Source organism: Hylobates moloch, unplaced genomic scaffold, assembly GCF_009828535.3.
Source record: "Hylobates moloch isolate HMO894 unplaced genomic scaffold, HMol_V3 SCAFFOLD_4739, whole genome shotgun sequence".
Taxonomy (NCBI): domain Eukaryota; kingdom Metazoa; phylum Chordata; class Mammalia; order Primates; family Hylobatidae; genus Hylobates; species Hylobates moloch.
This window is the reverse complement of record NW_026657014.1, coordinates 1-5,254: the sequence shown is the minus strand read 5'-3', so window position 1 is coordinate 5,254 and position 5,254 is coordinate 1. Positions and strand designations below refer to the sequence as shown.

The following is a 5,254-nucleotide window of genomic DNA, read 5'->3' as shown; positions in this document are numbered from 1 at the left end:
TTGATTTCCTAATGTTCATTGTTTTTCACAAGAGAACCGACAAGATGGGCTAGCACACTCTGAAGGCTTGGCCAGCAAGTGTTAGGTGACCTCAGTTTGTGCCATTATTGCACCAAGGTTAGGATCACAGGAGACAGAATCTGACACACTTGGCTTCCAGAGTGGTTTTGCCACTTTCCATCAGTGTGACTTTGCACAGGTAACCCCATCATTGAGAGCTTCTGCCCCAACTACATAAGAAGGGGTGAAAATAACAACTTCTCAGGGTGGTTGTGACAATTAAATGACAACTAATAGCAAATGCTTGTCACATAGTGAGACTTCAACTATGTTTTACTCTTAGTGTTACCATTAAAATAGATTAAGTGTAATCTTTTTTTCAGGTGAAGTTTTAGGATTATTAGGACACAATGGAGCTGGTAAAAGCACATCCATTAAGGTGATAACTGGAGACACAAAACCAACTGCTGGACAGGTAGGTGAACTATGTGGAAAATATGTTATCTAATGGTGAAATAGATTTATAAGATCTGATGACCTTAAAAACAACAAATGTCACTTAATCCTTAGATAACTGAAGTGATTAATGAACTACACAAGAGAATAAATTCACGAATTATCACATAAATGCACACAAAAGTTAAGCACTGAAAGGGTGTCACAGAGTCCTTAGGGTGTCGCTTTTCCAGTCAAAACCTCTGGAGCTGGTGGTGCCTTTGCCCAAGTTTGGCTCAGACCTGCTGGGCTCATTCTGTCCACTCAGCTCAGCAGGCTGCACTCTGTTCATGCCACCAGCCTGGATCCCAAGCCTGCTAAGAGTGATCCAGGCACAGAGTGGTGATGGGTGTGTGAGCAAGCATGGGGTCTGGCTGCTGCACACAGCCAGGCATGCTGGTTGTGGTGGGGCAGGCAGCTCCAGGCACTGGCACAGGCACCAGCTCCACGTAAGGCTGTGGCAGGACCAGGCATACTGCAAGCAGCTTCCACTGCAGACACCAAAAAATGTGGTGGCACCCAGAAGCTTGGAGGTGCCAGAAACCACAGAGCCCTAAAAAGGGTGTCACAGCCCCGGCTCGGGGAGCCCCTAAGTCTGGGATCCCCGAAGGGCTGCAGCTCTTCTCTGCTTCTCATTGCCCACAACATGGCAAGCAGGGGGCATGTTTCAGCCCTGTTTGTGTTACAGCTCTTTTAGTCCCACCATTTGGCAGGTCCTGAGCTCTTGTCCCATGTCCAGGAAGAATGAGGGTGTGAACAACTGGAGGTGAGGAACTTCACTGAGTGACAGAATAGCTCTCGGGACACCCAAAGTGGTTCTTCTATTTGCAGGCAGGTCATCTCCATGAGTGTCCAGCCCTTAATGGAGAGGAGACCCAAAGTGGGTAGCTTCTTTCTGCAGCTGATAGTCCCTATGTCTGTGTGAATCTGGCTGAGTCCAGGATTTTATGGGCTCAGAAAGGAGGAAGTGTGTGCCAATTCGTCCATGGGTGGCCATGGGCAGGCCTGGAAAAAGCATCATAAGTTCTCACTCTGGGTCACAGACTCTGCCTAGAACCAGCAGCCTGGCACCCAGGCTTCAGGCCATCCCTGGCTTGAAGGTGGGGTTTCAGAGAACCACCCCTTTCTATCCAGGAACCTGTCTGTCTGCTGCTATCAACATGCCATCTATGGCACCCAGGTGGTTTGTGCTGAGGTGCACCTGCAAGTCCATGCCGAGCTGCCCTCAGCACCCCCCCGGACTCCCTCCCGCACTTGTCAGGGCCCAAAATCCAGAGGGAGCTGAGGTGGCAGGAGGCTGGCATGGCAGTTCCACCCTGGGCACGTACACACCCAGCAGGGTTGCAACAGCACCTGGGCTTGGCCACAACTTTGCTCCAAAATTGGAGCATGCAACAGCCCCTGAGATTCAGTAAAGGATGCTCCAGTTCAGAAAAGGGCAGGGCTCTTACCTCTTTCTGGCCCCCACCAGTCCCCCAGAGTACACAGCCCCAGTCACACCTCCCCTGCTACAGTCAACATCTTTGCTGTGGTGGCTCCAGATAGGCTGCCACTGCCATCAAGGAGTAATTATTATAGGCATTAAGATGTCTCCCTTGCTGCAGCTGGCATCTTCACTGTAATGGCTGCAGACGGGCTGCAGCCACCATCAAGGGGTAATTATTAAAGGCATTAAGAGAGAATGTCCAGCATCAGAGCTGAAATTAATGCCAGAATTCACACACATCCTATTTATACTGCCATCAGTCACATGGATTTGCACTTTTAGTGAGCATCATCTTTCCAGTATGTAATATTTAATTTTTAATAAAACTGTTTTAAAAAAAACTGTATTAGACAGTTGTCCTTCACAAAGTGCTTAGTTATTGGAACATACATTTTTGTGCAAATGCAACTATTTCTTGGGAGTGTTTTCAAGAAATAGATCAAAAATGAGATACAAAGAGGTGAAACTTACTTTAATTGTACTTGTAATTTAGTTGTATAAGGTGGCTAGGCAAACAGAAAAAGAGCTCAGGTTTATCTAAGAGAGACATCATGGGGTAGAGATAAAACATTTTCTCCTAAATTCTATGGCAGAAGATAGAAAACCTTAAGAACTCTTTTACAAAGAATGTCCAAGGGAAGTACAGAACAGACTATAAGGCAGATGCCTGTGAAACTGTACTATGGGAAAGGGGCTAGTAGTCAAGCCAAGAAAGGAAAAGACAGCTCAGAATGCTATTGACAAATACTCCACTAATGAAAGAAGAGAAAACCGACATTCACAATCCCTCTGTAGCCACGGTGAGAGCAGATGTTCATGAAGGTTCCTCTCTGCTGGTGGCTCGGCCAACTCTGAGTTAGTCCTTAACTTTAATCATGGACACCCTCCAACTCAGTCACCACCTGGGCCCAAAGTCAGTATTTTGTTCCTCATTAGGCATGGGAGGAAAGGAGATAACTGCTCATTAATACATTGGAATGAAATCTTTTAAAAGGTAAGTCTGATCTGAAGTAGAAAGCCAGCCATTTGGGTGTCACAAAATGAGCTTAATTAGATCAGCCAGTGTGAGTTTTTTTAATCCATGCATTCTCCTGATTAAATACTTTCAGTGACTGCTTGCTGCTCTATGGCTGGAAGGACACATCCCTCCTTGTCTTGCAGGCAGCTGAGGAACTGGCTTCCCTGTCCCTCTTGCCACATATTTGTCCTCCCCGTCAAGCTTCCACATCAAGCTTCATCCCCACACAGGGCTTTGGTCTCGCTCTTGCTCTGTCCCAGATTCCTTGCCCCTTGCCTTTTTTCCATGACTAGCATCTTCTCCTCTTTGTTGAAATGGCCCCTCAGCAGACAGGCGCTTTCTAATTACCCTACCTACTGCCATTTCTCCAGTTATTTTCTACCCCAGCCTCCTGAATTTCCATAACAGCACCACTTTTGATCTGTCTTTACTCTGCATATTCATTTCTCTACTTGTTTATTGCCTGATTCATTCAGTAGAATGAAAACTCCAGATAATGAAGCACTAGTTATTCCACCCTCTGCTGTACCCACAGGCAACACAGCACTTGTTACATAGGAGGTACTCAAAAGATGTTGATCCATGAGTGAAGTTAAATAGTAATTCAATCAATATGCTTCATTTTGACAGTGATTTTTTAAAAATGGATATAAACTGTTGGCCAGGATGGATAGGCCATTTATGGGATATTGGATTTTTCAGCTGAGATTGGATTGTTGGCTGTGGACACACTTATTTTCCTGTATTTACTCTCTGACAACCTTTCTCCAATGCAAAACGATTACAGATTATTAAACCCAATGAGGTCCTAGAGTTTCTCTGGTTTTTCTAGGTTTGTGAAGAGAATGATGTCAGGGAAATACTCAAAGAAGCAGTGCAGAATGTAGGTTCTGAGAGGGAACTTTCATCTGCAGGTGCTACTGAAAGGGAGCGGTGGAGGAGGGGATGCCCTGGAGTTCCTGGGGTACTGCCCTCAGGAGAATGCACTGTGGCCCAACCTGACAGTGAGACAGCACCTGGAGGTGTACGCCGCCATTAAAGGGCTGAGGAAAGGGGATGCCGAGGTTGCCATCACACAGTACACAGAGGAGCCACATCTGTTATATACCCAAGGGAGGGGTGGAGGAGAAGGTTGGGAGTGACGACCCTCATAGGAAATTCAGGATGGGAGACTCTAAATGCCGACCCAGGTCACGCTGGGTAGATTAACAACTAGAAACTCCTTTCCTGGATATCAAAGTATTAAGTTTCTTTCTCATATTAAATAAGAAAATTTTAAAAGGCTGGGCGCAGTGGCTCATGCCTCTAATCCCAGCACTTTGGGAGGCCGAGGCAGGTGGATTGCTTGAGCTCATGAGTTTCAGACCAGCGTAGGCAACTTGGTGAAACCCCATCTCTAAATTAAAAAAAAAATACAAAAATACAAAAATTAGCCGGGTATGGTGGTGTGCACCTGTGGTCCCAGCTACTTGGGAGACTGAAGTGGGAGGATGGCTTGAGCCAGGAGGCAGAGGCTGCAGTGAGCCAAGATTACACCACTGCACTCCAGCCTTGGGGACAGAGTCAGACCTTGTCTCAAAAAAAAAAAAAGTAATAAAATTTAAAATCTAAAAGGTAATTATTCATTGCTAAAATGTATAGAAAATACTAAAATTTGGACTGTCATAGAACAACTATTTGGATATCATGTCATGTCCTTCTATCTCTTCAGAAGGCAACATTATCTTTTGTGGGGGAGCAAGTCAGCCAGTAATATCACCCCTCCTTTCCCCACCCCCCCACCACATGTATTTCCAGAACTGCATTTTTGAGTTCTGCTTCTTCCACACTTGCTTGGGTTATCCTCTTATCTACTTCCTCTTGTCAAGAAGACTGTATGGCTCTCCTGTTTCCTTCAGGTTAGTGGATGCGCTCAAGCTGCAGGACCAGCTGAAGTCTCCCATGAAGACCTTGTCAGAGGGAATAAAGTGAAAGGTACGGGCAGGGCTTGGTGTTGCTCTGCAAGTGCCATAGATGGGAACCAGACGGGCTGTTCCTCCCGTTGCAGCTGTGCTTTGTCCTGAGCATCCTGGGGAACCCATCAGTGGTGCTTCTGGATGAGCCTTCGACCGGGATGGACCCCGAGGGGCAGCAGCAAATGTGGTGAGGAACATTACCATGGTCAGGGACAGCGTGGATGCCTCGCATGGAGTTTGTGAACCATTTTTCTTTTGTAAAAATTGTCCCTTAAACTCTTTTGTGGAGAACAAAAAAAA

General features: G+C 46.2%; 1 long non-coding RNA gene across 1 annotated transcript; it reads left to right on the top strand.

The window, feature by feature from the left end:
- The first annotated feature begins 406 nt into the window (after positions 1-406).
- LOC131382767 (uncharacterized) lies at positions 407-5,142 on the top strand. Its single transcript, XR_009212361.1, has 4 exons — positions 407-475; positions 3,914-4,023; positions 4,898-4,973; positions 5,047-5,142. It is a non-coding gene; the product is annotated as an uncharacterized LOC131382767 (long non-coding RNA).
- Positions 5,143-5,254: the final 112 nt, after the last annotated feature.